The following is a 23,376-nucleotide window of genomic DNA, read 5'->3' on the forward strand; positions in this document are numbered from 1 at the left end:
TGGTATTGGGTAAGCGTCCTTTATGGTCACCGCGTTCAGGTAGTGCAAATCATAACATAATCGAAGCTTTCCCCTTTTTGTTTCAATCATGACAACTACACAAGCCCAAGGTGAATTTGAGGGTTTCGTGCTCAAAAAAAAACAACAACCAATATCCGCCTTGTTTTGAAAAACAAACGTCCGCTTTCCGGTATGAAACCTCCTTTAGTTACTTGAAATCTCCCTCACCTATCTTACCTCTCAAGTGCTCTATCTCCGGCAAAACTGGTTTGTCAGACTGTAGTTCATATGACGAGGGGCGTTGCGGAAATTTCGAGCAACTCGACAGGCCTTCAATCGTTTCGGACCTCATTGAAAACACTTTTTTCACAGATTTCAATTCAACGATCCTTTTCAAGATCAAATTTCTATCCGCACGAAAACTACAGGCCTTTACCTTGAACTTCTTCAAGTTCGTTGTTTCTTCATAATCATTGCTCATTGGCAAAGCGTAGCCAAGTTTCCTGCGTCGCTGGATTAAAACCATTGTGTCCAGTGTATCTCACAATACACTCACACACAGCCAGCATATTATAGCTACTAAGGCCTGCCCGGGCTGTAATTTCACTTTTTTGTCTAAAAAAATTGGTACCTTTTTTTCATCAGTTATTATTCTGTTAACTGGTCTCTTAACATACTCCCTGTCCGGTTTCCTAATCCTAATCAGTCCATTATTCAATCGATCATCAAGTCGAAGTTCCTAACAGAGTCACGACCCAAAATGAACTGATCTGAAACGTCCAGGTTCTCCACTCCGAAAAAACGCATCCATAAATTTTGTACTCCCATGTGGAGGACTATTATCGGATCTCTCCCGGCCACCTAGATTGCTCCGCGGTAAGCGGCTACCAATCTTAGATTCGTTGAAATCAGGTCCTCCCTTGTGAAGCCCATTCTTTCCCAAGTCTTCACTGGATTTACACTAACCACTGCTCCTGTATCTAGAAGTCCTGTTACTTCAATTTTCTTTCCATTGGTGTCTAGCAGATGTGCAGTCACATCTTCCTCGTATCCAATGTGCACCGCATCTTGCTCCATCATGGCGTCATGACTGATTCTACGGACTTTAATTTTTTCCTGACCCAAATAGATCTGTCCTATTTGGTCACTGTCTGTTATGACGTAGGTCTTAATATAGATACTGATCCCGTCCACGCTCAACACTGGTATGACGTAGGTCTTAATATAGATACTGATCCCGTGCACATCCAACACTGGTTCAACTTGGTATGGTCCATAGACTTCCACGTAGCGTCCGCGAAGTTTCTTTCTTCGAGTGTCACCCGTTGTTAACAACGCTCGCACAGCCCTCGATTCAGTGCGTGGCTCTACCTGTCTCAGATAGTCCGTATATGTGTCCAAATGCATTAAAGTGAACTCTGAAGGTTCACTTAGGTTCCTGATCACCTGAAGGCCCGCCACTAAGATTATTGACTGCATTTTGCTTCCTTTAGGCACCATCCCGAATGTGTGCACGGAGATTACATTAAGTTTCATGCTAAAACTGCTCGACGCTTACGTTTTTTCCACCTCCGGTGCTTCAAAAGCGTTTAGCTTCTCTTGAGTTTTCTTATTTTCTGGTTCGAGCTTGACTTTCTGTTTTATCTCCCTTGTCACAAATTCTTGTTGGACTCTGTTTAAGGCATCTCTCGTTGCTTCCTTATATTCGATCTTAACATCGTCTGCTGCGGTTCCAGGTTCCGGTTCACACCTTTCATCTATCACCGCCTGCATTTTCTTCGTAGCCAGCTCTTGCGGTTTCTCCTTCCTGCGGGCCTCCACTTCGCTCATCAGGCGTGTCTTGCTGGCTTTCACACCCGATAAGGCTTTCTCATGCTTTTGATGCTTATTGTCTGCAACATCATCCCAAAATTGTGGACAATCTGATTTAAAATGAACTTTCAAGTTTCAAAAGAAACACCTGGGGCCGAATTTCGCAATTAATCCTCTCATGAAATCTTTATGATCGACTACTGACGCATCCTCATCTTCTAGGCTAAAGCCTATCGCCTTCTTACCTTGTAGATTGGGCATGCTGATACAAGATGGTCCGTCGAACTCAGTTTGCACAAGAGCGTCTCTTGTCCATGTCGTCCCTAGGTCTGTACCAGTTGTTACCTTGGTTAGCAGGACCATTGTTAAAATTGCCGCAATTGTTTTTGTTGTAGCCAGATCTCATAGGAGGCTTTAGTAGCAGATACTCCTTGGATTTGAGTCTCAATTCCTCCGGTGTAGGCGCAGTGGTTGAAAGTGGTGTCTAATGCATTGCTTTGTGTGTGTAACATTGTCAGGAGCTCATCGTTCTTCACACCATCTATGACTTTGAGGCTGCTGCTAGGTTCATCTTGCTGTTTGACTCGTCTGGTTGACTGTCCCTTCTCAGCATTTCTAAGTCATCTAAGAACTTGTTTATCGTTTCGTCTTCACGTTGCCTCCGTTGCTCGAAGCGCATCATGGCTTGGTGTCCTTGTTCCCGAAACTATTCAAACTAGAGCCAAACGATTCAACAAGATTTCAAATATCTTCTCAGCTGTGTCCCGATAGTTTTGCTGTTTGGCCATCTGGCAATTTAGGGCTGTCTCTTCCAGGTTGCTGGTGAGCGCACTGCATTCCTGTCTTTTTGTGAAGTCTTATTCCTCAAAGTACAGCTTCATGACCTCTATCCAGGTATCTATGCAGCCGTCAGATTCGTCTTTATAGCATTTTGCTTTCTCGAATACCCTTGGGGACTTCTCGTTGCGTTCACTCGTCCTAGGTAACGTCGCCAGGAAAGTTCCAAGGACCTGTTCAGAGGTTCAAACGTTGTAGCCATTGTTATTGCAATACGCTGGATTGACTTCTTCGGGGCGCTGTATTGACTTCTTCCTTGACCTTGATTGGCATGACGTCCGCTTGTCGATTCACATTTCTCTGTCGCATTTGCGTCTCGCCTCGGTCGTTCGTCTGATGTTTGTCTGTTGCCAGTAGAACCTCCTCCGATATTAGCTGGGCCCTCGGCCTATTGTCCCCGGTGGCATAGCTGGATGAACTGCCCCTTCCTCTCGTGGTTCCATATGTCCCTTCTCTAATAGAATGTTCATTGAAGTTCACTCTCGCCCTCCCTGTTGGATACTCCTCTATTCCTCGATCCACTTCTGTCTCCTAGAAGCTCATCGAACCTGTCCATAATAGCCTGAAGGCGCCGCCTCTCCGTCATCGCGTCTGTTCTAGAGTCGAGAGTCCCAAAAGTCTGCTCGTGCTGACTTCGTAGTTTCTCCATATCATCTCTCAGTCGTGTCTCTCTTTGCTCAGCTTCCCTCGCCATTTGCGACAAGTTTTCGGCCAAGTATTCATCCGTCCTTTCCTTCAAGATTTTTTTCGCTTGTGCTGTTTTCTTGTCTATTGCGCTTGATCTCTTCCCGCAGGCTTTCTCTCTCGACATGAATTGCTCTCTCCTCTTCACTCATTCTTAAGGACATCTGTTCATTCTGCTCACTTATGCTCTCCATTATACTAGTCAAGGCCTCTTTGATTGATGCCCCGTTGGCCACTAATGGCGTCACTAGTGGTTGCGTCACCCTATCGTTTCCAGCCAGTTTAGTGCTAGTCGAGACTCCAATTTTACCTATCTGTCTCGATGTTTCCTCATAATCCGCCTCCGGTTCCGCTGGTGGGTTACTTGACCCTATGTTCCTGTTTTTTTCCGGGTTGCACCTCTAAATTTGTCATGGTCAAGACCTTTCTTGCCTGCTGTCTTCCATCTATAGTTTTGTTTATTGTCCAGACCACACCAAACTGATCCGAAGAGCTAGTCTCGCTGTTGGTCGATGCTCCATTCTCATGGGTCGAACTCTTGAGGCTTACTTGAGATTCGAAGTCATCTATCTCGTCATCGTCGTCCTCCTCTTCCTGGGTTTCTGCTTCATCACCCGTACCCGTTCCCATAGTAAATGGGAAGAAGTTTCCCAAAACGTTCTTCACCCGTTCTGATAACGAGGAGGACATTGGCGTTTTCTCTGTCAATCCATGCATCATGGAATTATTAGTAGGTGATCTTGTTGTTGCTACATTTTCAGTCGAGATGACGGACAGTTCCGACATTACCTCTCGAGCAAGAGTCCCGGTGGAAGTGGCAAAATCGTGGCCTAGTTCTACTAGATAAGATTCACTTGCCAAATTTCTGCTCCCATTCCCTTCCGTTCCACGTCCCGCCTGATTCTACTCCAGGGCGGAGTTGTGGTGAATCTCCACTTCTAACATTACCTTTTGATCTTCCGAGAACTTTTGACTCCTTGTTTCAACCATTCCGCCTGAAACTTTCTTCACTTTATTGGTCCGAGTCCCTGCGATTCTTTCCACAAAAAGGTCGTTCATCGACTTTCTTTGTTTCTTTGGTATAAAATTCCTAGAGCTATCACTTAGCTTAGGTATCCTCGATTTGTCTAGACTCATTTTCGATTTATCACTTCTTGCTACTTACACGATCAATTCGTTTAATACGGCTTTTATAGTTTGACAACCAGTAGCAGAAACACAACTCAATTAAAGCCAAAAGTTTCACTGAACTAGTGACCACAGTACCGGTTATAGAATATCACCGTACAGCGTGTATACAATTTATGCGAAATAATTGATTATTGGTTATTGGATGTAAAGCTAGCACAGACTGATGATATCAGTATATCTAAAAGATAGTGTACTCACTACTCAATCAAGAACAATTAACGAGGATCCAAAACCAAAATCGAGGAACGGTAAAAAAAATGTATTTCCAAAAAATGTTTGTGTATTGCACTTGGTCTGTCGCAATTCATCAGTCGAACTTGTTTCTAAAAAAAAGAGTTTTCCCGGTTTAGTGCCGCACTTAACAGACAAAACTTGAAGGCAGCACTTTTCTCAAGTGGGCGACTATTGCACCCACCGAGTCCTGTGTTACCTTCGAGTTGCCCGAGCTAGACCTACTAAAATCCTCAAGGCAACCACTTTTCCAAAAATAGCTGGGATTTTTAATCCACACAGATCAGTGTCGAACTCTGTTTTCAGATACACTTAGAGTCGGGAATCTCTGGGTTTAGATCTGTTTTATTTTACTATGGTCTTTCAAATCTTATTTAAAGGCAAGTTATGAGTGCGCTTACTGGTTTCTTGCCTGATTCCTAATATCCTCATACTCTTCACTATGTATCTCACTTTCGTCTTAGAACGTTTTAGGATCCCTACAACCACGTTCGTTATATATATGAACAAATGGTATTTCTGGGATCCCTCTGGATTGACGAAAATAGGACCCTCCATTTTGAAGAAAAAAGGACCCCTACGGATTGGCAAAATTAGAACCAAAACGTGAAGGATCTACCTTCACAAATCGGTAGTTCTGCTAAAACGAATCTTAAAATTTTTTATGCTTGGCTTTTTCTAAAAACAATTACTTTATGGGTGAGCCAATTTCTGTTCTAACGGTACCAAGATTATTAGTTCCAAAGTTATTAACCAAAATGTCTTTTCTGCGAAGTCAAAATCTTTTTTCGCAGTTCTTGTCTTATCGACTTAAAAGTTATTGATACGAGCTCAGAAGGCCTATAATTTTCTAGTTCAACGCAAAGAAAACGACCCAAGAACAATTATTGAGGATTTAAAACCAAAATCGAAGAGCGGTAAAAAAAAATAATTTCCAAAAAATGTTTGTATATTGCACTTGGTCTGTCGCAATTCAATAGTCGAACTTGTTTCTAAAAAAAAGAGTTTTCCCGGTTTAGTGCCGCACTTAACAGACAAAACTTGAAGGCAGTACTTTTCCCAAGTGGGCGACTATTGCACCCACCGAGTCCTGTGTTACCTGTCTGCCTTCAAATTGCCCGAGCTAGACCTACTCAAATCCTCAAGGCAACCACTTTTCCAAAAAGAGCATGGAACTTTAATCCACACAGATCAGTGTCGAACTCTGTTTTCAGTTAGACTTAGAGTCGGGAATCTCTGGGTTTAGATCTGTTTTATTTTACTATGGTCTTTCAAACCAAATTTAAAGGCAAGTTATCAGTGCGCTCACTGGTTTCTTGCCTGATTCCTAATATCCTCATACTCTTCACTATGTATCTCACTTTCGTCTACGTACGTTTTAGGATCCCAACAACCACGTTCGTTATTTATAAGAACAAATGGTATTTCTGGGACCCCTCCGGATTGACAAAAATAGGACCCTCCGTTTTGACGAAAAAAGGACCCCTACGGATTGTCAAAATTAGAACCAAAACCTGAAGGATCTACCTTCACAAATCAGTAGTTTTGCTAAAAACAATCTTAAAGTTTTTTTATACTTGGTTTTTTTTTTAAAAACAACTGCTTTATGGGCGAGCCAATTTCTGTTCTAACGGTACCAAGATTAGTAGTTCCAAAGTTATTAACCTAAATGTCTTTTCTGCGAAGTCAAAAACTTTTTTCGCAAATCTTGTCTTATCGACCTAAAAGTTATTGATACGAGCTCAGAAGGCCTATAATTTTCTAGTTCAACGCAAAGAAAACGACCCAAGAACAATTATTGAGGATTTAAAACCAAAATCGAAGACCGGTAAAAAAATTGTGTTTCCAAAAAATGTTTGTATATTGCACTTGGTCTGTCGCAATTCATTAGTCGATCTTGTTTCTAAAAAAAAAGAGTGTTCCCGGTTTAGTGCCGCACTTACCACACAAAACTTGAAGGCAGTACTTTTCTCAAGTGGGCGAATATTGCACCCACCGAGTCCTGTGTTACCTATCTGCCTTCGAACTGCCCGAGCTAGACCTACTAAAATCCTCAAAACAACCACTTTTCCAAAAATAACTTGGAATTTTAATCCACACAGATCAGTGTCGAACTCTGTTTTCAGTTACACTTAGAGTCGGGAATCTCTGGGCTTAGATCTGTTTTATTTTACTATGGTCTTTCAAATCTTATTTAAAGGCAAGTTGTCAGTGCGCTCACTGGTTTCTTGCCTGATTCCTAATATCCTCATACTCTTCACTATGTATCTCACTTTCGTCTTAGAACGTTTTAGGATCCCTACAACCACGTTCGTTATATATATGAACAAATGGTATTTCTGGGACCCCTCCGGATTGACAAAAATAGGACCCTCCGTTTTGACGAAAAAAGGACCCCTACGGATTGGCAAAATTAGAACCAAAACGTGAAGGATCTACCTTCACAAATCGGTAGTTTTGCTAAAAACAATCTTAAAATTTTTTATGCTTGGCTTTTTTTAAAAAAAAATTACTTTATGGGTGAGCCATTTTCTGTTCTAACGGTACCAAGATTATTAGTTCCAAAGTTATTAACCAAAATGTCTTCTCTGCGAAGTCAAAAACTTTTTTCACTATTCTTGTTTTATCGACCTAAAAGTTATTGATACGAGCTCAGAAGGCCTATATTTTTCTAGTTCAATGCAAAAAAAAACGACCCAAGAACAATTATTGAGGATTTAAAACCAAAATCGAAGAGCGGTAAAAAAAAATTATATTTTCAAAAAATGTTTGTATATTGCACTTGGTCTGTCGCAATTCAATAGTCGAACTTGTTTCTAAAAAAAAGAGTTTTCCCGGTTTAGTGCCGCACTTAACAGACAAAACTTGAAGGCAGTACTTTTCCCAAGTGGGCGACTATTGCACCCACCGAGTCCTATGTTACCTATCTGCCTTCGAATTGCCCGAGCTAGACCTACTAAAATCCTCAAGGGAACCACTTTTCCAAAAAGAGCATGGAACTTTAATCCACACAGATCAGTGTCGAACTCTGTTTTCAGTTAGACTTATAGTCGGGAATCTCTGGGTTTAGATCTGTTTTATCTTACTATGGTCTTTCAAATAATATTTAAAGGCAAGCTATCAGTGCGCTCACTGGTTTCTTGCCTGATTCCTAATATCCTCATACTCTTCACTATGTATCTCACTTTCGTCTTAGAACGTTTTAGGATCCCTACAACCACGTTCGTTATATATATGAACAAATGGTATTTCTTGGACCCCTCCGGATTGACGAAAATAGGACCCTCCGTTTTGACGAAAAAAGGACCCCTACGGATTGGCAAAATTAGAACCAAAACGTGAAGGATGTACCTTCACAAATCGGTAGTTTTGCTAAAAGCAATCTTAAAATTTTTTATGCTTGGCTTTTTTAAAAACAATTACTTTATGGGTGAGCCATTTTCTGTTCTAACGGTACCAAGATTATTAGTTCCGAAGTTATTAACCAAAATGTCTTTTCTACGAAGTCAAAAACTTTTTTCACAATTCTTGTTTTATCGACCTAAAAGTTATTGATACGAGCTCAAAAGGCCTATATTTTTTTAGTTCAACGAACAAAAAAACGACCCAAGAACAATTATTGAGGATTTAAAACCAAAATCGAAGAACGGTAAAAAAAAATTGTATTTCAAAAAATGTTTGTATATTGCACTTGGTCTGTCGCAATTCAATAGTCGAACTTGTTTCTAAAAAAAGAGTTATCCCGGTTTAATGCTGCACTTAACAGACAAAACTTGAAGGCAATACTTTTCCCAAGTGGGCAACTATTGCACCCACCGAGTCCTGTGTTACCTATCTGCCTTCGAATTGCCCGAGCTAGACCTACTAAAATCCTCAAGGCAACCACTTTTCCAAAAAGAGCATGGAACTTTAATCCACACAGATCAGTGTCGAACTCTGTTTTCAGTTAGACTTAGAGTCGGGAATCTCTGGGCTTAGATCTGTTTTAATTTACTATGGTCTTTCAAATCATATTTAAAGGCAAGTTATCAGTGCGCTCACTGGTTTCTTGCCTGATTCCTAATATCCTCATACTCTTCACTATGTATCTCACTTTCGTCTACGTACGTTTTAGGATCCCAACAACCACGTTCGTTATATATAAGAACAAATGGTATTTCTGGGACCCCTCCGGATTGACAAAAATAGGACCCTCCGTTTTGACGAAAAAAGGACCCCTACGGATTGTCAAAATTAGAAGCAAAACGTGGAGGATGTACCTTCACAAATCAGTAGTTTTGCTAAAAACAATCTTAAAATTTTTTTATGCTTGGTTTTTTTTTAAAACAACTGCTTAATGGGTGAGCCAATTTCTGTTCTAACGGTACCAAGATTAGTAGTTCCAAAATTATTAACCAAAATGTCTTTTCTGCGAAGTCAAAAACTTCTTTCGCAAATCTTGTCTTATCGACCTAAAAAATATTGATACGAGCTCAGAGTGCCTATAATCTTCTAGTTCAGCGCAAAGAAAACGACCCAAAACGTTCCACCTGAAACACTTTGTCAAAAACAATGCTATTTGTACCCCTCCGGATTGATGAATCCTCTAAATCAAACTTGTTAAGTTCGGTTTCACCGGGGCCCGGAAGTTTATTGGCAAACGGAATTTAAAACCTGTCGATTCACTAGTGTATATTGTCGGAACAACAATTTTTGTTGCCCTATTTCAAAAATTTTGAAAAAATTTCTTATTTTGTAGCGTTTTCTTTTTTTAAATAAGGAAAAATTAGATTTCGGTACCCAATTAGTTCGAACCACGTCCAAACTAAATTTAACCAGTTCCACTGATTATACTAGTGCAGTTACGATGTGACTCACTAATTTAGCTCTTTTTTCCGTTTCAAAAAATATTGATATCTCAAAAACGGCGATTTGTGGGGAGATCACAAAATCACTATTTTGACACTAAAAACCGGTCTGTTTGCTGTGATTTTCACTGAAAAACGATATAGGAGTATTAAAACAGGCAGTATAAATAAAAAATACTAATAAGTTTATACGCCTCCGGGTTCGTTCAATATTCGAATTAAGGTGCTTAACCCGGAAACTCGCAACTGGGTGGAAGGTCACGACAGTGCAGTCACTGTCGAGCCCCCCACAGATGGTTATCTTAATTTCTGTACCAAAAGGGATAGAAAACTTGTAAACGATACCCAACAGTCGATTGTTGTAGTCCTTGAGACCCTTCCGGCTGCTCCTTGTACTGCATGCCGGACCAGTCTTCCGCTCTAATCCCGAGACCCTTCCGGATTGAGGGCAAAGTAGCATTAACGTGTTTAAATACTCAAACAACCCTACAGTACAGGCACCCGAAACGGAACACAATTTTGATCGTGAGGATCCTGTTTGATGTAAATGCCTGTAAGAACAATATATCTAACAACAACAAAAGGGAGGGTCGGATCACATTTTTTCTGGGGGTATGATTTCTACTGAATTTACATTTTTTTGCTGATTTTGGTTTTTTTATGTTTTTTTTTATGTTTTTGGTTTTCTCTTGGGTACTATACTTCTTTTCGTTTGATTTTTGTATGTTTTTAAATTTTTTTGGTCATATACTGCTCAGGGAACGACGGGACGGCCGATCACCCCACCCTTCACGATACGTGAATTTTCGGTCTTGAATAGGTTAAAAAAACTAATCCTGGGAATCCGGACGGCTTCCGCTTTCCAACCATCCTTCCGCCCCTGTGCTAAGGGCCTTATTTAAAGCATCCGCTCGGCGCGGAGTGCTCGTTGACGGTTCTGCCGGGCTTGATGTTAACAAAAATAACACCCAGGAGCGCCATAAAACATAAATGTAACATTCGCCAGGAAGTACATATCGACGGAAAATGAAACTAGGTTATGAGAAGACTGGCTAGTGTCTGAACACAGGTTCATCAGCTTTTAATCGTCTCTACCGAAGCCAGTTCCATGTGTGGTCCTTAAACACCTGGTCGACAAAATCGTTACCGTTTTTGGGCTATCGGCCAGAACACGCAGATTAACTTAGTTACATGCAAAATAGTGAGCTCATGGCTGGGTCTCAGTATCCCCAGCCCATGAGATTACTCTCAAAAACAGGAATATTACGTGTTTATTATATAACTATTGTTTTTATTCAGTAGTTAAAATTCATCATATCCATCGGACTATACTTCCTCAACTCATTGCTTTTCATGTTCTGAAAATGAGTTTTGATGTTATTTATTTCAATTCAGGACATATCCGGAAGCTAAAAGTTGCTAAATTACAGTTTCAGTTTTCTTCCCGAGATCCTTCCGGATTCTTGAATCCGGACGAAGAGAGGTCTTGTCGTCCTTCTGGAAGTGCGGTAAAATCCTCCCGATACCCTTCCGATTTCTCCTGGAAATGTTAGGTTACGATTGTACAGCTACAATCGTTACAATTCGGACAGCCTCTATTGTAATCTCAATATGATTTACTCTTTTTCTTCACTGTCGAGAGTCAATGTTGCTGTTTTCTAGCGAAAATTAGTCTGTTCTGGTTTTCGCGGTTTTTAGTGTTCGCAAAATTTCAAGGTGACGTGTCTTTATTTTTGAACGAATCTTTTAAAAATGATTTCCTCACCTAAAATTGACCCCTCCTAATTTGTCAAACTGCACGATTAGCACTGTTAATCCATCAAAACTGCTAATTTTCCCACTCGGACCTCCAACAAAAATCCTGATTTTGAAATCTTTCCTGATTTTGAAATCTTTCTCCTTTCTTCATTCACTCTCAAATCTGGTTCAGATAGGCTGCAGGGTCAACATGGAGGTGTTCTAATAGCAGAATCAAACCAATATTCGATTTCTCTCAAATAATTTCCTTTTTCTATCTCTTGTGCACTTCTTGACGATGATGTCAAACTTTTCATTGTAATCTACAAGCCCCCTCCTCGTCAAAATATCACATCGATGTCTCCCTAATTATCGAGTGTTTGCATGAATTTCAGAAAATTTTCTCCAAGTTTGCAGTTCTCAACTAATGTTAGGCGACATCCGATGACCAATAAAAAAAGTCGATATTTTAATGCATTTTGGCGCAATTTTGGTCGAATGTCACGTGGAACATACCAAATTGTTTGCATAACTTGCAATGGCTCACCAACAAGTTTTTTGAAGCAAACAATCACGCCAAAAAATGAAACTTTGATGGCTTGAGTTTTGCTGTAAAAGTGAAAAGCAACTTTTTGAAGCCAGCTAGCCAAGCGATGAAGCTTCAAATTTCAAATTGAATTGATTTCAAACAATGGCTTGCTTCAACTTGAAACTTTTAAAGGAAGCTTTTAAATAGTTTTTCTAAATAATTTCATAAATGACTCTCGAAACGTTAGATTGGTCTCTAAATGTACCCTCAAATGTGAAACCTGCAAAAAATGTAGTCAAATAAGACGACTTGTCAGGTATCGCGTGTTACTCTTGCGATCTCTGGTTTCGTGGGAAATGCGTTGACTTGTCGCTGGACGAGGTGAAATGGTTGGGGACAAGACGGAACTGCTAATTCGTTATTACCGGTTCCGATGAGATTGAAGATACTTACTTACAGCAAATCGAGAGATACACCGACGAAGTGAATAAAATTTTCAACCATATGTGATTAAATGAGGAATGTCACATATCTGAAATCCGTATATTGGGCAAAAGCCTAAGCCCTGAAAACAAATAGAGACGAACATGCCGTTCCAAACCCGTAGCAATCATCTGCAGAACTATGAGAGTGCCGTTTCACTCGAAAACTTTGTGTCGTCCTAAGAACGCCAATCGCAAAAATAGATACTGTCCCAAAGTAATTCCATAATTAAAAACGAAGGCAAGTCCAAAGAAGATTTTCGGATAAAGAATTTGAAACTCTATTAAAAAGGGAATGTTGTGAATGTTGTGAATGTGAGTGATTCCTGACTGGCAAAAGGGATCTATTGAACTGCCAATTGATCTGCAGTCTATCTAAACGTCATCAATTATCAAAATTGCTCAATTTGCTTTCTATTGTCTCAGCAATTCTTTTTGAGACGTGGCTTTCGAGGGCTTTTTCTGATTTTGAGATCTTTCTCGGTTCTTCATTCACTCTCATATCTTGTTCAGATAGGCTGCAGGGTCAACATGGAGAAGTTCTAATAGCAGCATCAAACCAATATCCAATTTATCTCATAGATTTTCCTTTTTCTGTCTCTTGTGCCCTTCTTGACTGGCTCCTAGTCAATTTTTTATCGAGACCTAGTTAACATTTTTAGCACTAGGCTAGCACAATCATCATTCGAAAATTCAAATGCCTATCGAATCCATTTTAGGTTATCATTAATTCTTTTAAATGAAAATTAAAATATTTGATTTTTTTTCTCAGATTTGTGGTCTTTATCTTCATTTTTGTCAGCTTATTTTGCGTTTTTATTATTAAAGCGTTTTTTATCATCTGATTTAATATGAAAAAATTAATTTTGATTCGGAATGGAAAAAGTAATTTTTTTTGATCTTATGTTAAAATAAACCGTAACTTTTTTCTACTCACGAACTTGTAACGCAGTGTTTTTGAAGTGCTGCAATTTTAATGAACACTAAAAATTTGCACAAGCTCTCACCCAATTGGTCTAGAAGTTACGAGGTTGCCTTTGCACCCAAAATTTTTGGGATAAGTTTGTCCGGATCTAGCTTTTTTTAAAATGAAGATATGAAAATGAAGGTTTTTCTATAAAAATTTGAGACGAGACTTTCGTTTGTCTGTTTTTTTCCGCTCAGCTTCCAGCGCATTAACTTTTTGATGTAGACATGTGTGCTTTAATTTACGATCAGCACTTGTCCTGTTATTTTGTCTGTTCACTAACTCGGATTTTGAATAAGTTTTTTTTTCTGTGAAAATATTTTCAACCTATGTTTCTTTGGATGAAAAATTGTCGTTTTTATCGTTTGAACGGCAAAATTGGTTTTTTCTAGTTGTAATTTTGTTCGGTTGTGGCTTTGGTAATAAAATAAAATCGTCCAAAAACTTGAAGAACAGTTTGTTTAATGTTTTTTTTTCTTTTCGGTTCGATTGGTGTCTACTCACGTCATGTTGATAAGTTGCCGCTCGATAAATACAAAGAGTTGATTCAAAGTTGATACTTGTGTTTTTCAACTGTTTTTCTGAAACTGATATTTTCAAATTTTCTTTAAAAGGTTGTTTTTATACATCTTTAGTCTTCTTTTTTATTCTTTAGCTCGTACAGTTAAGCTTGCATTGTATACATTTGTGTATTAGAATTTCTACTTGAATGGGTACTAACTTTAACTAATAATCTGAAAAACTTAAAAGTTGATATCAACGAACTCATCCGCAGTTTCGTGATTTCAAATATGTCAGTGAAAATTTATAAAAAAAATTCTTTTATTTCAAAGTTTACCCTCACTTATATTTAGTTATCAAAAAACTCTTTTTAAAAGAGATGGTCAAGTAAAAGCAGTCACCTAAGTTGACCTGATAGAAAGCTTTTTGGATTTTACGTTGATGTTCCGAATTTCGAAGGAAGTGAGGTGTATATCTGCTTGTGTTGATATGTTTCTGTTCAGATAGATTTCCGAAAAAAATCGCCTAATCGGGGGGCTTAGTTTTGGATATTCGTGTTCTTAGCGGTGACTCTTTCAACCTACCACGTAATTAAACTACGTTTCCGCTGAACTTGGACGCAGAGAGTTTGGCAAAGTTGGGACTTGAAATAGGGAGCCCTCAAAAACCAATTGCCGACAAAAAAAGCACAATGAAAGCTTGTGAAAAACTCCCGCCTGTTGAAAACTGTAGACCTGCCCCTATGCTAACTAAAGGTATAAAATTAGGATTGAACTATTTTTGACTGCCAGATTTTTAGAGTTGAATTACAGCCGTATTGGAGGACTAAATTTGCAATTTTCTTTAAAGAGTCTTAGAAAAAATATACGCAAACATTTTTTGGAGTCTGGGAGGAGGGAGTTGATAGCGTCGTTTTTTGTACAATGGAGACTATTAACAAAGGGGACAAGACGGAACTGCTAATTTGTTATTACCGGTTCCGATGAGATTGAAGATACTTACTTACAGCAAATCGAGAGATACACCGACGAAGTGAATAAAATTTTCAACCATATGTGATTAAATGAGGAATGTCACATATCTGAAATCCGTATATTGGGCAAAAGCCTAAGCCCTGAAAACAAATAGAGACGAACATGCCGTTCCAAACCCGAAACAACTTGAAACCCTCTCTTCCTGCAGAAGTAGCAATCATCTGCAGAACTATGAGAGTGCCGTTTCACTCGAAAACTTTGTGTCGTCCTAAGAACGCCAATCGCAAAAATAGATACTGTCCCAAAGTAATTCCATAATTAAAAACGAAGGCAAGTCCAAAGAAGATTTTCGGATAAAGAATTTGAAACTCTATTAAAAAGGGAATGTTGTGAATGTTGTGAATGTGAGTGATTCCTGACTGGCAAAAGGGATCTATTGAACTGCCAATTGATCTGCAGTCTATCTAAACGTCATCAATTATCAAAATTGCTCAATTTGCTTTCTATTGTCTCAGCAATTCTTTTTGAGACGTGGCTTTCGAGGGCTTTTTCTGATTTTGAGATCTTTCTCGGTTCTTCATTCACTCTCATATCTTGTTCAGATAGGCTGCAGGGTCAACATGGAGAAGTTCTAATAGCAGCATCAAACCAATATCCAATTTATCTCATAGATTTTCCTTTTTCTGTCTCTTGTGCCCTTCTTGACTGGCTTCTAGTCAACTTTTTATCGAGACCTAGTTAAGTTTTTTAGCACTAGGCTAGCACAATCATTATTCGAAAATTCAAATACCTATCGAATCCATTTTAGGTTATCATTAATTCTTTTAAATGAAAATTAAAATATTTGATTTTTTTTCTCAGATTTGTGGTCTTTATCTTCATTTTTGTCAGCTTATTTTGCGTTTTTATTATTAAAGCGTTTTTTATCATCTGATTTAATATGAAAAAATTAATTTTGATTCGGAATGGAAAAAGTAATTTTTTTTGATCTTATGTTAAAATAAACCGTAACTTTTTTCTACTCACGAACTTGTAACGCAGTGTTTTTGAAGTGCTGCAATTTTAATGAACACTAACAATTTGCACAAGCTCTCACCCAATTGGTCTAGAAGTTACGAGGTTGCCTTTGCACCCAAAATTTTTGGGATAAGTTTGTCCGGATCTAGCTTTTTTTAAAATGAAGATATGAAAATGAAGGTTTTTCTATAAAAATTTGAGACGAGACTTTCGTTTGTCTGTTTTTTTTCCGCTCAGCTTCTAGCGCATTAACTTTTTGATGTAGACATGTGTGCTTTAATTAACGATCAGCACTTGTCCTGTTATTTTGTCTGTTCACTAACTCGGATTTTGAATAAGTTTTTTTTTCTGTGAAAATATTTTCAACCTATGTTTCTTTGGATGAAAATTTGTCGTTTTTATCGTTTGAACGGCAAAATTGGTTTTTTTTCTAGTTGTAATTTTGTTCGGTTGTGGCTTTGGTAATAAAATTAAATCGTCCAAAAACTTGAAGAACAGTTTGTTTAATGTTTTTTTTTCTTTTCGGTTCGATTGGTGTCTACTCACGTCATGTTGATAAGTTGCCGCTCGATAAATACAAAGAGTTGATTCAAAGTTGATACTTGTGTTTTTCAACTGTTTTTCTGAAATTGATATTTTCAAATTTTCTTTAAAAGGTTGTTTTTATACATCTTTAGTCTTCTTTTTTATTCTTTAGCTCGTACAGTTAAGCTTGCATTGTATACATTTGTGTATTAGAATTTCTACTTGAATGGGTACTAACTTTAACTAATAATCTGAAAACTTAAAAGTTGATATCAACGAACTCATCCGCAGTTTCGTGATTTCAAATATGTCAGTAAAAATTTATAAAAAAAATTCTTTTATTTCAAAGTTTACCCTCACTTATATTTAGTTATCAAAAAACTCTTTTTAAAAGAGATGGTCAAGTAAAAGCAGTCACCTAAGTTGACCTGATAGAAAACTTTTTGGATTTTACGTTGATGTTCCGAATTTCGAAGGAAGTGAGGTGTATATCTGCTTGTGTTGATATGTTTCTGTTCAGATAGATTTCCGAAAAAAATCGCCTAATCGGGGGGCTTAGTTTTGGATATTCGTGTTCTTAGCGGTGACTCTTTCAACCTACCACGTAATTAAACTACGTTTCCGCTGAACTTGGACGCAGAGAGTTTGGCAAAGTTGGGACTTGAAATAGGGAGCCCTCAAAAACCAATTGCCGACAAAAAAAGCACAATGAAAGCTTGTGAAAAACTCCCGCCTGTTGAAAACTGTAGACCTGCCCCTATGCTAACTAAAGGTATAAAATTAGGATTGAACTATTTTTGACTGCCAGATTTTTAGAGTTGAATTACAGCCGTATTGGAGGACTAAATTTGCAATTTTCTTTAAAGAGTCTTAGAAAAAATATACGCAAACATTTTTTGGAGTCTGGGAGGAGGGAGTTGATAGCGTCGTTTTTTGTACAATGGAGACTATTAACAAAGGACCCGGTTTTTTAAGCAAACAGTGTTGAAAATTAACTTAGAGCAAATTCTAAATTAGATACTTCATATTAAAAATGCAGTGGGTGATATAATCGATGAAGATATTGGGAATAGATTTGCCTTTTTCCGAGAAAAGTCGAGACCTATTTTCCAGTCCACAAATTTCCGCGCCTTTTTTGAGGTGCTTCCTCTTGTGGCCAAATGAAAAAAGTGTCTGGCATATAATCGTCGGCAGCTTCTGCTCCTGAATCGTTTTCTGGTTCGGCAATGCTGTCGGAGACTTCCCACTGATCGAAAGCGCGAGACGGCCAGTATCCTACCATAGTCCGTGGTCGAGAGTTAAGCCACTGCAAGGTCTTTTGAGTATGTATGGACTGTGTTAGGTCTTGTTGGAGGAATATGGTAGCGAGCATGAGTAGCAGTCCGCATTGGGCGAAAAGTGTTGGTTTTCTGGAGTTGCAGAACATCTTCGCGTATTGGCTTATTTAGTTGTAAATGCTTCTGAAACAAACAAGAGATAATTTATCTTTGCTAAATTTGCACGTCATGCAGTGGTCAGGTTAATGTCAAAAACATGCAATTCTAGCGCACTGAAAAGCCGCAATTTTGTCAAATATTTTTGAAAATGCCCAAAAAATGTCAATTTTGGCCGGGATTACTCTCAAAAAATTTGGCAAAATGGTGTCTGTATAGCTTTTTGTAAGAGATCAGAAAATCAGATTGGGCGACGAAGAAAAAATTCAATTTTTAAATTATTTCAAAAAAGCGATCCACTTGAGTAAATCACCGATCAGGAACTGCCTACCGGATTCAGGCCGAAAAAAAACTGGCCAAAAAATTAGGCCAGATTCAGGCTGAAAAAAAGCGTGGTTGCAGATTGAATATTTTTACTGCCAAAATATGATGAATGCTAAATTCAACACTCCTAATATAGGTCAATAGGTAATTAGACTGGGTAAAAATTGTGGTACCCGGGTTGACCTCCATAAGCCAAAAATGGATAATAAAATTGCATATATCAAATATATGCAAAAAAGCTTGTTATATAATTTTCGAACAATTTCGAGAAATGGTTGAAAAAGGATAAATTGATTTATGCGACTGTTTGATTCTAATAAAACAGTCTGGTGCTGAAAAAATCGAGGTTTTTGTTTTTTGGAAAATTGCTTATCAAACATCCGCATATATGGAAATTGTATGAGTAGCATTTTTTTGATGGCGACACAAAATTTTTTTTTCTTGTTAATCTGAAAATGCCCCAAAAAATGTTTTTGTTTTTTCTTTCAACAGCAAATCGAATTTTGTACTCATACAATTTTTTTTTAAATATATTTTTTTTGCATGTAAAATTTAACTTTTTGTGTGCACTTCGTAGTCCTGGATACAATAATGATAGATTTTTCCTTTTTGCTTGAGTTTTTTTTTCAAATTTCTATTTCTTTGATATAACATGTTTACTTATGTCTTGATCAATCCCGGAGTATATCCTCCTTCAACACAGATCCCAGCAAGGTTGCCTGCAATTTCAGCTTCGGAATGGACAAAGCCTTAATTGTTGCTACCCTTGCCTTGCCAAAAACGAACGCAAGTTTCATGTTTTTGAGTCTCAGTAATCTGGGCTTGATGAAAACCAACCGCCCACTAACTCAGTTGTTTATGACGACCTGCAAAATCAGGATAATCGTTTGATAGTGTAAAAATGACTCAATTGTATGTTGTAGAGTCGTACAGGTGTTAACGGCGTTCGGATTAAAACTTCGACCAAAAATGGCTGAAAAAGTATCATAAATCTAGTTGCGGAGTGACGCGGGCCATTTTTCCAGCGAATGATGCTTGTACCGAAGATAAAAACCATTAATGGTTTCATACCAGAAAAAAAGAGATGCGGCGAATACCAGAAAAAAAAAGAGGAGCAGCGGATCTACTTACATCACAAAAGTTATTGGGTAGATTTAAGGGGTGTCGTTTAAATTAAGTCAAAGTCCCTTTAACCGCTTGGAGTAAGCCTGTGGTCTCCCAGGAGTTCAAACTAAACTATACGACTGGAGTTTTTGACTTGATAAAAATTAGACTGAAACTTCCAAGCGTTCCGGCCAAGGGAGTTAAGTTTTGCTGAAAAGACCATTTTTGACTGTAATTGTCAGATTTTAGAAACTTTTCGATGGCGGAAGTTTTATTAGTATCGAACAGATTGGTTTCAAAAAATTGGCCTAAAATTTTACAAAAAACTATAACACTCGCTTTTATCTTGGTGCCTAAAATTTTGGCCCTGAATTCTCAGAACAAAATTTGATACACTAGTTTTTCTAAGTCAGGAGTATTTCATCAAAAATATGTCCAGTACTTGTTACCGTGTTCTGCCATAACGAGCATTGATAATTATGTGTGAAAACAAAATTAAACTCATGAATATTGGATAAGCGAGAGTTGAAAATAGGAGAAAATTCGAATTTTTTTTCATTCAGATCACGAAACAGGGGTTCGGCCATTTATTGCCTAATAGGAAGCTTGGACCGCTGACCCAACTGCTTTTTTTCAGGCACTCCGTCTCTGAGGTATCCGCTTGTCTGCAGAAACCCCTCTCAGGTAGTCGTCTATGAACAGATATCATCTCTGTGGTAGTCTTCTGTGTACATAGATGGCCTCTTATTTAGTCGTCTGTGGGCAGAAACCCCCTTTCACATCCACTTCTAGTTTTTTTACTATATTATTGAAGATTTTTTTTCGTGTGGTCTGCAAAGTACTGCTCGAAGGTCTTGATCCTTCTCAGGGTCTTTGTAAGAATTTTCGTTTTTAATGGTATGTTTCCGTCTGTATAGCTCAATTGTTTGCAGCTCAGCACTGCTTTTCGGATGCTTCGAAGGGAAGTCGGACCGGTCCTCGTAATTAAATAATTCGTCGCGAAACCAAAACGTGCTATCGAAAACTTGTGTTGATCCAATCTGCCTTTTGCAGAAACAAGAAAAGTTTTGGCAAAAATTTCACTTTCAAATCATCCCCTCTTTCTGTTCACAATATTGAAAAACACAAAACTTTAAATATTCAATGGAAAAATTTGTTTTTGGAAAATGTTTAAATGAGTACACAACACAATTTGCAGTTGAAAAACAGACCAAAAGTATTTTTGGGGCAACTTCAAAATTATTTGGACAACTTTTTGTGTCGCCATCAAAAAATTGCTAGTCATATAATTATCATATATGGGAACTTTATGATGAGCTTTTTATTCAAAAATCAAAAACCTCGTTTTTTCGATCACCAGACTGTTTTATTTGAATCAAACAGCCGCAGAATTTAGCTTACATCTTTTTTCACGCATTTTTCGAAACTGTACGAAAATTGTACGACGAGCGTTTTCCTTACACTTAATGTATGGAATTGTATGATACGCTTTTTCGGTGTAAGGAGGTCAACCCGGGTATAGAAGTTTGATATTGCATGTACTTTGACAACTATCAATCGAAACCCGATTTATAAACACGACATTTTTGTCCAATAAAGTCACGAAATGTTACCAAAATCGCTCGTATCCTTGCGAAGCTTTGAATCTTTCAACAAACTTTCAAAAAATATGGAGTAGTGTCGGCTTTATAAAGAAATGATAAACCTTCAAAAATGAAATGAAATTATTTCAAATTTACTTTCTGAGACTTTTTTCCGTAATTAGTTCCCCACTCTCTATGTAAAAAAAACAAAAAGATTTTTTTTCAAAAGTTTAACAACCTAAAATACCCAATCTGATTGATTCAGGTCAATTAAGACTAGTTCTGATTTTATTGGCGGATCACAATGGTTGTGTGGTAATAGCTCAAATTATATCGCGAGTTAATTGTATCAAATTGCATAAATTCCGACTTTTGAAACCCCTATAATTAAAAAAAAAGTAATGAAAAATTGTTGCAGATTTGTGCATGAGACAACTATCTATTTCGAATAACAAAAATTACCAAAATTGCTAAATAAAAAGTCGTGAAAGGTCTGGAGAAAAAAATCGCCCCAAGCGCAATTGTTCCGTCACTTTTTTCAAAAGTGGGATTAATTAGGTCTTTCCAAACTAATTTGATGCGAACATTTTGCTTGCGTTAATTAATACGTTACCGGGCGCAAAACATGTATTTTTTTTTACTTGACACAGGGAGTGTTGGCTTGAAATTGAGAAAAGTCGGTCGGAACATTCAGAATTTTTCCGGTAGTTTGCTATTCCAAGAACGAACTACTTGTGCTCGATGTGATATTTTTTTTTCTTCAGAGAAGTTTCGACTTTTTAATTGGCAAATTTTGAATCGAATTTTTTGTACCATGTCAACAGCAATAAATTTAAAATGTTTTCACCTTTGAATTTTCTTATAGAGAGGTCCAGGAGCGGATCTAGGATTTTCTCAAGGGGGGGCGGAGTTTCAAAAAATGTTTCGAAATTTTTAACGACTATTTTTCTTAGGTTGACCAAATTGATTTTCTGATCTCTTCTAAATCATTATAAAGACCCCATTTTGTCCAAATTTTCAGCACCGATGCAAAAGTTTGAAACAACAGGCCAAAAAAAAGCGTTTTTAGGCAGATTTTGGAAAATGAGACCAAAAAATCGCGTTTTTTCGGCGCGCGCTATCCCCCCCCCCCCCCCCTCAAAATTAGTATATATTGGCCCCAAAGGCGCGCGCCTCTGAAAAGTGTTAGGGTCCCTCATCAAAAATGGATATTTTAAAATAGTACAAAGGGGACTCTTTGGGTCGGCAGGGGGTCAAATTCCTGAGGGAAAACAGGGGCGTCCGCCCGCCCAACCCCTTAATCCGCTGGTGAGGAGGTGGTTTGCTAGTTTGACTAATTTAGGACTATTAACACGCAATATATTGGTTCTGTTAATGTGCGAGTAGCTAGATGCTATCACTTTGTAATTTACGAAAAATATTTTTCAAGTTAAACTTTCATTCATTTTTTCGAATGTAATCACTTTTTATATTTCTTAAATAAGGCCTATTCCTAAAATCTAAGAACAATTTTTTATTCTTTTTGAAAATGTGTGTTCAAAAATCTCGCTTTTTAGGCACGCATCTCCACCTCAAAAATAGCTTCAAAAAATTGTTTTAAAAGTTTATGGGGAGTTGGTTGATCGGAAATAGCACTAGTAAGATAGTGCCAAAGACTGAACCCTTTGGTAAATTTTGGCAACCGGAATTGGGCGAGGGAGGGAGCTGCGTTTTGAGCAAAAAGTTACTAAAAGTTTGCTTCTAACCTGATCTAAACATAAACTCCAATTTCTAGTCCGATTCGCCGGCAACTGGTTTAGTTCAGTATTTTTCACTAATGAAAACAACAAATCACGCCTGGTAGATATCACTTCAGTTCCCTAAAAACACTTTCACGCAAAGTGGGAAACGAGGGCTGAGAAAGTTAAGTGATCAACTTGGCTCAAAGAGTGCTCCTTTGATTTTGATGAATGGCCTGTTCGGCTGCGATTCAGTGCCACTAATAAGTCATCATGCGTGACCGAGGCGTGAAGTTTAGTCCGGACGGTGCAGCTGAACAAAGTGATTGGTGTCCGATCTACTCAATAAACCAGTTCACTTATTGTTTTTTCAGCATTTGGAAGAGCTGATCGATAGAGGTGAGGGAAACAAAATGCCGAACAGATCAAAAACAGTTGAAATACACAATATAATCTTCTTATCAAATTCAAATGACGTCAAACCTGAACATTTTCCGCCAAAAGGATGTTAAAAAGATAATGAGTTACTGCATTCGTACTAACTTTGCGTATTATGTTTGCGTATTAATTTGAATGACATATCTGATAGAAAACTGGAATCAGCTGATTACTTTTTTGGGAGAATGAAAAATATGAATGAAAAATGAGAATGACTATGTCATGGAAAATACTTCGGTTTCAAAGTAAATAGTTTTGAACTACTTTCGGTCAAAATGAAAAATTTGGATTGAAAAAGTTGAAAAGTTATGAAGATGACTGTCAAAAAGCAAATATTTTGCGCAAAAGCTAATTTGAGTTATGTTTAACAAGGTTGAAAAGTCTTTGATTTTGAAATGAGTTATGGCCAAATATTAAGCTATAGTATCTTATAATGATTTCT

General features: G+C 37.9%; 1 long non-coding RNA gene across 1 annotated transcript in view; it reads right to left on the reverse strand.

Moving 5' to 3' along the window:
* Nucleotides 1-17,360: 17,360 nt before the first annotated feature.
* LOC134856974 (uncharacterized) overlaps nt 17,361-23,376 on the reverse strand; it is a 47,455-nt gene continuing 41,439 nt past the window's right edge. Inside the window, exons 2-3 of the long non-coding RNA XR_010164870.1 lie at nt 22,524-22,834; nt 17,361-17,794 (exon numbers count right to left, since the gene is read on the reverse strand). This is a non-coding gene — a long non-coding RNA (uncharacterized LOC134856974). The remainder of the gene's footprint in view (nt 17,795-22,523; nt 22,835-23,376) is intronic.

Source organism: Symsagittifera roscoffensis, chromosome 1, assembly GCF_963678635.1.
Source record: "Symsagittifera roscoffensis chromosome 1, txSymRosc1.1, whole genome shotgun sequence".
In the NCBI taxonomy this organism is placed as follows: domain Eukaryota; kingdom Metazoa; phylum Xenacoelomorpha; order Acoela; family Convolutidae; genus Symsagittifera; species Symsagittifera roscoffensis.